The sequence below is a fragment of the Gossypium hirsutum genome, chromosome D08, assembly GCF_007990345.1.
Source record: "Gossypium hirsutum isolate 1008001.06 chromosome D08, Gossypium_hirsutum_v2.1, whole genome shotgun sequence".
Taxonomy (NCBI): domain Eukaryota; kingdom Viridiplantae; phylum Streptophyta; class Magnoliopsida; order Malvales; family Malvaceae; genus Gossypium; species Gossypium hirsutum.
This window is the reverse complement of record NC_053444.1, coordinates 16,507,433-16,516,857: the sequence shown is the minus strand read 5'-3', so window position 1 is coordinate 16,516,857 and position 9,425 is coordinate 16,507,433.

Here is a 9,425-nt window from a genome sequence, read left to right as displayed (position 1 = left end):
ATTAAGGGTGACTACTATAATTTGGTTTTATCTCTTGATCTTGAGATGCTTTAAAAGGTATAGAGGTTGATACAGTGTATTAGGTTTTAGAGGATTAAATTTTTGGTTCCCTCCCTACCTAATGTTAGGATGGTCACGCCATCTCAGATTATAGTTGTTGGAGTAATGGCTATATCCTCTATTCCCTACATAGTTAACCTCTATACGGTTGCCCTCATCATCGTACCCTGCATTACAATGGGTTAGATTTGGCTAGTTTTAGACTTGCATCTTGGCCGAACTCATCTCCAATTGATTAAGCCTTACGAGAACTTGTTGATACTTTTCCTCACTATCAATAACATTCACTACCAATTTTTGGCCCGATATGTGAACCACTATAACACCTTATACCCAGTCCAGACACCAAACCCAAGATATAAGATGTTACAACAGTAAATCAAAACATTCACAAGTAATTTATTCAATAATATTCAATAATCAATAAATACAAACTAATTCCATGTGAAACATGCATTACAATCAAAACCAAGTCTTAATCGGGCTTACAAAAGCCTTCGAGCAAATTCGGGACCAATCTGAAACATTTACAAATTAGCAGGCATAAATACAAAATAGGGGTCACACGGCTGTGTGGCCAGGCCATGTGGTGCAAGGCCACACATCTATGTCCTTAAACCATGTAATAACATGATTTTGGGTAATATAGGGTCACATAGTCGTGTCACCAAGCCGTGTAACAACCTGTGGCCAAGTGAACTAAAAATCACCCTAAACGTGTAGCACACATGGGCGTGTCAACCACCCATGAGTGACACACGGCCCTGTGGTAGTTCGTGTGCTGCTTAAATGACCTAGTTTAAGCAATTTGCATACCATTCAAACCAAATGACCTATAATACCATTTCATATATTCAAACCAACACCAAAACATGCATATTCCAAGTTAAAAACACCAATTGACCTAATCATTTTATCAAACAACCAATGTGCCCTCATTGGCACCAACAAATGAATAATTCAAATTAAATACAATTCAAACCAAGTCTTACACCATTTCATAACATAATTCAATTCACATGCATATTACCAATTAAGCTTTGCCATTTCTTTCACATTCAAGCATACTAAACTTAGCAAATACCAAATATCCAATATCAAGCCACAACCATATATTTACATATACAATGTTATTATACTAAAATAGACTTTAACCAGCTTAAGTTTATTCAACCTATGTGCATGCAACAAGTATCCAACTTTTAACATAGAAAAAATATACCAAATCGAAAGTTGATGGCTGTAAGCTTCTTGTTAATCTGATCGACATGTCCTAGATGTCCAAATTTTACATAAAATAGTAACACGAGTTAGTATATATTAAGTCATACAATATAAATAAATAGCTTACCTCAACCATTTAACAAATACATGAATTAATATGAAAAAATTTCACTTATCATGGCATCCAAAAACAACATCAATTAAGTGAGGTTTAAACCAAATCCACATATATAAACTCAAATGGTGAAACACCACATTCAACTTGAAATATAACATGATTTTGTATTCTAATTTATCACCTTGCTCACAGTCACCCTTCAATTCGCATCATGTACGCTTATCAAGATTCAAACAACATCATTAAACATATAAGGTTTGAACTCAATCACATATACAACCATAATTTTTCACATTTTCATTTCAAATCAAATGATACATTATATTCCACTAATAAGTATATCTTAGCCAACAGTCAATGGCATAAAATCACCTTTTTATTCACAATATTACCTGATGAAATTTCATAAAAGTACTCTGTATACAGGTGAAAGTAATAGTGTCTGGTCACCTGTTAGGGTTGAAGCTACACGAATCATTTTCCTGTCCAAGGTTTAATATTACTGTATTCTCCAATCCGCAACATATACAAGAGCTGGGAAACTAAACATGTATTCTTCAGTCCACAACATATGGAAGAGCTGGGAATTTGAATTTGTATTCTCTAGTTTGCTACATATATAGGAATTGGGAACCTAAATCTGTATTCTCCAGTCCGCAACATATGCAGGAATTGGGAACCTGGGCAAGAACTCATAACCTTGTATATGATACTTTTACTAGTTTCATCAGGATTTAGTCTCAAATCAGACCATTTCGAAACAATTCATTTCAATTAGATTCAATTTTCAATTGGTGTACTAGCTCATATCCAATTCAAACTTTCAATAAAACATAAATACATATTTAAACATATTTCAATAGCAATTTAAACTTAGTTATATTGTATGATCTTACCTTGATCAATTAACAAATATACAAATCATTATGCAAAATAGTTCCCTATCATGGCATAATATACAAATCATTATGAAAAATAGTTCCCTATCATGGCATAACACAACAAGATCAAATAGGTGAGATTTTGGTTTATAACCATACTTGTAATCTCAAATAACAACATATCAAACTCAAGTTAATATACATCACATACACATCATTCAATCATATCTAAACTTCGATCTATCAATACTACTTATTTATTCACTATTGTCATTTAAATTTATTATTTTACAATTTAGCCCGATAGATGTCGTATTAATAAAAATTACACTTGTATATATATAATTAATAGGTATAGACACAAAATTCAAATATAATAATAGAATACAGTAAGTTCTGTACAAACTTACCTGAAAAAAGGGTAACGCTTTAGATACCAAGGACTATTGTAACGAGGAATATGCACAAGTGTACATAGTCGTTCAAGTAATAAGTAAGTAAGAATGAGTTATTGTCCCCATCCCATAGGGATTGTATAAGCTTAACTAATTAATTGCAAAATTAAAAATAACGATTTGATGTAAAAACTCAATAATTTTGAATAGTGATGATTAAATTAACTAGATGCAAAGAGTGATCCCTAATGCAATTTTAATCTAGATGCAATTTACCTAAATGTATGAGTGAATGGCTTTAGCAACAAAAAAATTCAACATTAAATGGGATAGGATAATTATATTAATCACTTTAACTCACTTCATCATGCTTAATAATGTTTAGAAATACTTACATGGCAACTCTATCTTTCATGAGTTTGGAAACCAAATTAAGTCCTCTCTATAAAAGCTCATTTTTCTGTGGTATCAGAAACAATACTTTCGGGACCACAAATCCGATGAGTAATTTTGTATAACTAGTATTTAAATTATGTAAGCCTATAATAATTTTATATTGAATTTTGATTTGCTAAATTTTAATTATTGAATTAAAAGTTAGTACAAGTGATTTGGCTCAAAAGTCGAGTGGGTTATGAAAATGAGGTATTGGGACCTCGTTTCTGTTATTTAAGGCTGAAAATATTTTTATTAAATATTTATAGAGTCATAATATATGTGAATTGAAGTTTGGTCCAGTAATTTTGATGATTTATTGCTTAATTTCGGTAAAAGAACTAAATTGTAAAAGAGACAAAAGTGAATTGTTATAGATTTAATTATTAAAGGGACCAATATGATGATTAAACCATGGCCAAAAATTCCAAGCAGTGGTGGATGTCAATCATTCCACTAAATTTTTGTTTATATATTCATTAAGTCCCAATTAGTTTAAGATTAAATTGAAATAAAGTTTGTTTAATTGAAATTTAATATTGAAGGACCAATGGTGTAATTGGACCATCCTTAAATGGCCTAATGATAGGACTGATGTGGAATTCTCTAGATTTTGATAAATTACAATTATATCCTAATTAATTAATAATTAAAGAAAATGGACTAAATTGTAAAAACTATAAAAGTCAATCGCTATTAGTTTAAAAGGTTTAATAAGGGGGTTCTAAAGGGCAATTAGACCCTTGTGCTTGTAGTGGACGGTAATGGCTAAGAAAATATGAAATTTAAATGTTATAATGAAGGGTATAATAGTGAATTGAATGAAATTATTATTTTAGATCAAGAATGGATGAAAAATCGGGGAAGAGAAAATTGTTGAATAGTTCTTGTACTTTTTCGTTGTTGCAACTTAGTCTAGTAAGTTTGTTTAGTTTAATTTTAGTACATTTTTAAATGTATTATATGAACCTCATTGCATAATTTTCTTTTATATTGATGTCTGTACTTGAAAATGGAAATAATGAATTGATACAACGTCGATCACTGATTAAGATACTTTGAACCGTTACTGCAAATTAGTCCTGTAAGTTCGTAACTTGGTAATTCAATTAATTATTGTTTCAATGAATTATTATCTATTTGTGTATATATGTGAATCAAATTTATTGGTTTGAATGAAACAAATAAGACCATAGTTGAAAGACATTATGGCACTATACCAGAACTAAATAAGACCGTAGTTGAAAGAACCTATGGCACCATACCGAAAACGAGTAAGACCATAGTTGAAAGACGTTATGGCATCACAATTTTAGCAAGTAAGACCATAGCTGAAAGACGTTATGGCATCATGATTCTAACGAGTAAGACCAGAGTTGAAAGACGCCATGGTATCATGAATCAGACAAATAAGATTATGATTGAAAGACACTATGACATCCTTTAACCATTTTCTATTCAAGTAATATGTTTTAGGTGAGATATGTATCATAAGATTGAATGTGAGATGAATGTTTTGACTAGTATAATTTGTAATGAATATTTATGCATTAGTGTGATTATATGCTATATATATAAATATGTTAACTAATGATGTTTGTGATGTTTAAGGAATTAAATGGATATACAAGAATTTCTCGAGTAGTCAATGTTATTCTATTTGGTTCACTGGGCTATGTTTTATTGATTTCTAAAAATTTATTGAAAAGTGGAAACTGATTTGTATTATTGTATTGAGCATTTCTCACCTGTTGTGAGTTGTGATTGACAGAAATTCTAATAATAACCTCGTTGACAGGAACTTTATTCATTAATCTTGTATTTAAATTATTATTATGTTTGATTCGATAAGCTTTACCGTTCAACCGACGAACTTACTAAGCTTTATGAAAGATTACTCGTGTTATTTGTCTTATTTCTTGTAGATACGTTTTATGGATCGAGAGATCAGATCAGCTTGAAGAATCACACTATCTGCGGATCATTTGGTAGCTTTTGAATACATCTTGGCTTATATGGCATGTAATAGGAGAATTTGATTATGTTTGTAAGGGTTCATAAGTACTTATTGTTGTTGTTGTTAATGTGCATATGATGATGTGGTATAAGTAGCTAAGTGAGGTGCATACTTGATTTTATGGTATTACATTTTGAGATAGAAAATAGGTTATTTGAATGTGCTTGTAGCTTGTAAACTTAGTTAAGGAAATGAATTGTGAAACTACTTGAAATGTGGTGTCATGGATGGCACATCAGTTAGACCTTTGGATGTTTGTTTTGGCATGTTTTGCGTGTAATTGGGATGCATTTTGAAGTCTTATAATATTTTATTGAGAAATGGTTTAGGTATCTATGCAATTGGATGAAAAATAAACATGATTTAAGTAACTTTTGGACACACGCGGCCTAGGACACGAGCTATCACAAGGTCGTGTGTGCCCTGAACTGTTAGGTGCAAAGTTCACATGGGCTAGCACATGGCCTACGACACGACCATGTGACCCAAGTTAGTGAGTTACACGGGTGAGCACACGGGCATGTATAGTAGCACAAGGGCATATGGGATAGCCACACGGCTGTGTGACCCTTGTAGTGAAAATTTTTAGTTTTTCCCTGAACGTTCAGAATTGTTCCAAAAATTAGTCCCTAATTGTTTCAAAAAAAAATTTAAGGCCTTGTACGCTTGATTTAAGGTTCCTAAATTTATTTATTACTCCGATATGATTTATTATGAAATTTTGTTAATTAATTCGGTAACTTGATGCTATATGTTATTGATTGTTCGGGATTGTGCAGTAATACACCATAATCCTAATCCAGTAACGGGTACGGATTATGCGTGTTACACTCTCGGATCTTTTACTTAATGAAATATGAAATTTACCGATCATATTAGACCAAGGGTTTCTTAGCATTTATGTAAGGTCACAAGGACATTTACGTTTGCAACAGTTTAACTACATAAACCTAAAAACTATGCAAGATAATAGAGCTAACTAAAGATATTGTGAACCTCAACTTAGTTAGGTTTAAGGATCTAAATTGAGCATTGCACTTTTCAATTATGTGTCTACTAGCCTTCATTTGGTTAGGATCGTTCAGCCAATCTGAGTGCACCCAATCACATATAAATGAAATGCATCATGATATTAATTGAAAACATGATCGACTGAGGTCTAAACATATTAAACATGAATAAAATCAATCTTATTGAATTAACATAATCATCCTAGAAAATTGGATTTAAAATATCTTCATTGATGTAAAAAGTAATAAACTCAAAGAAAACATAATTAAAATAAATAACAAGAGGAAATAGTAAACTCTATTCAGTTCAACAGCCTTTCGGATCTATTCTGACCAATGCACTCCTCCGTTCTGCTCGATGCTTATTTTGTTAAGGAGTTCCTAAGGTGGCCGACCAAAGAATGCTTTTGACAAAGCTTATGTTGGCTAAAGGATGGGAAGGGAAATGGGTAGCTATGCAAAGGGAAGGAAAAGGGAAATAGAATGTAAAGAAAATGCTAATGAGAGAAGAGAAATAAGATATGAGGGATAATGGATTAAGGGATTGATGCATGGTATTTATAGGTGAAGGTAAGGGGTAGAGTTTGCTAAAAATAGAATTCAAATTCTTTCCTTTTCTCTCACATATGGCCGACTACAATTCATGGAAAAGGGGATGACTTAGTCTCCTCATTTTGAATTCAAACCAAGGTTATTAATAGCCATAGAGTGGACGGTTTCAATAGTAAAGTTGTTAGGCTGATTTCTGATTATTTTCCAACTATAAGGACCTTCAATTAAATACCCCAAAGCTCCCTTTTGGGCAGCCATCTACTTGTGTCAAAATTGAGCTTTAATTCCCCATTGTTGGACGATTTCTCAGTCCTATAATTTAGCAAACATGTCAATCTTTTAGCACATCTTTTACTGGTTCAAATTATCAACCCCATGACCCAGTTTGCATGGTCTTGCCATCCACATGAATTGATTTCTGCATGTCCATATTTCATTCATATTAATCACATCTTCAATGGTCTTCCTACATAGTAAAAAAACACATTAATAAATTAACATGAAATAATATAAAATATGTACAAAAATCATGTAATTAAGCACAATTTCACGTACTTTATAAATTCATGCCCAATATTACTAATTAAGTAAAATTCACTTATTTTAATAACAATTACTCAAGATTAACATATTTATTAAGTAAAAATATGGTAAAAATATATAGAAAACCCCTATATAATTTCAAGTTTACGCACCCCCAAACTTAAACCATTGCTCGTCCCGAGTAATGTTCATGCACAGCACAACTTTTGCTAAGGCAATTTTGCAAAATGATAAAGTAGCATCAATCTTCACAAATAATCATGCATCAACAAAATCATGCTCAAAAATATTTTTTATTGACAAGTAGCCCGAATGCAAATATTATTTCCAACTTTATACTAAGTACATCATAATGTCAACATAAGGCATAGTATGCTTGCATTTTCAAAGTCATACATAACATTCACCAATCAATTTTTGTTTCTTATATACTAAACATAGAAATCCCAAGGTTTAATTAGTGGTCTTCATAAGTTGAGCTTAGTAATTCCTCTCCACTAATTTAGTTGGTATAATCATCCAATTATTAGGTCCTTTATTAGGTTGTAATATGGCTAGGCTAAACGTAGGGATAAAGAGAAGTGAATTTTTATGTTCAATCATCTTAACCCTAACTTGTCTTGGATCTTTCTGTGTCACAAACTTCATAACATTGGGTCTTTAAACACCCCCAAACTTATTTCAAACTCATGCTCAACTTTTATTTTTTCAGACTTTGAGCAAACTTTGCTCTTTATTTTTGAGAATTTGAGCAATCTTTTCTTTGCTCTTATTTTTTTTCCAATATTTGAGCAAACTTCTCTTTGATATTTATTCATTTTCTTTTTTCTCTCCTTTTTTTTTAAATATGAGAAGAGCATGTACATCTTTTCATATTTTTCCTCAAACTTTGATCACCAAGATAAAGTTAGTAAAGATAGGTGCAAAAGAATAAGATAAAATAAAAAGATGATAATATGGCTTATAATGTAGGTACTTTGCAATAAACAGACCATTAAGCTCAAAAATTAAGTTTCAAGGGTTAAATTAATAAGGTCGGCTTGAAAGGCTCAAACGATCCAAAGAAATGTGCCTATATCATATTAAACTCTTATACCTCTTAAGATTTCTCCTCAAGAAAGTTACTAAGTCAATTCTAAAGACTTAAACCTTCATACATGTCTTTCTAAAGAAATCAAATTTTCATGGCAAATACTACATAAGACTAAAGACATACAATCATTCCATCACTCAAGATAACATACGAATAACTTAGATAAAATCAGAAATCATGCTTGCATTTGAACAAACTTATGAACAAAAATTCTTTCTAAACATTCATTTATTTCAGCGTACTTAAGTAATGAAGCAATTTCCTCATTGCGAAATGCCTTACCCCCTTTAAAAACAAGAAATTTCCTAATTGCGAAAACAAAGTAATGAATGAAAACTGAACACCAGGTAGCGTTCCAAGAAAAGAGAGGTGAGTCATAAAGACTGCTTAAGTACTAAGTCTTTCTCAAAAATCTAATCCTAGACATGTTCATTTCCATTAGCACATCACTTTATTTTTTTTCAAATGAAGAGGCATTGAGCTTATTTGTTCATGCTTGTTATTTTATTACGCGGAAGAAAAATTCTAACAAAGAAATAAAAATAAACACCTAAAAAAAATAAAAACTGAAGACAAGAAATTCCTCCCCCTTTTATTTATTTAACTTATCCTCCTCGTCTCTTCTTCCTTTGCTATCTCATCCTCGCTTTCATTCTCATTTTCCTTCCATGACTCAAAGATATAACCCGAAAACTCAGGAACAAAATTGTTAGAGATATTTTTAAAAGTATTTCTTACAGAATCATCTCTAACTTTTGCATATTTCCAATAAGCTTGTTGTTAGTTATGCATAAATTTCATCATATCCATCATAATTGACAATTCCAATTTCTTCATAGTATTTGAAGAAGTAGACAGAGGAATAGTCAACTGAGGATCAAAACTTGGCTCCACTGGCTAATCAGCATTCGACTTCTCTTGGTTAAGAGACTTTCGGTTCCTTTATCAGATCAGGATCATTCGGTTCTTCTTCAGATTCTACTTCTTCTGTCTCAATAACTGAGTTAGCCTCAATTTTGGATTTGATTCATGACTCATCAATTTATGGTTCTGTTGGTTCACTCAGTTCAGTTGGGTTTAGCTCATGGACATTCTCC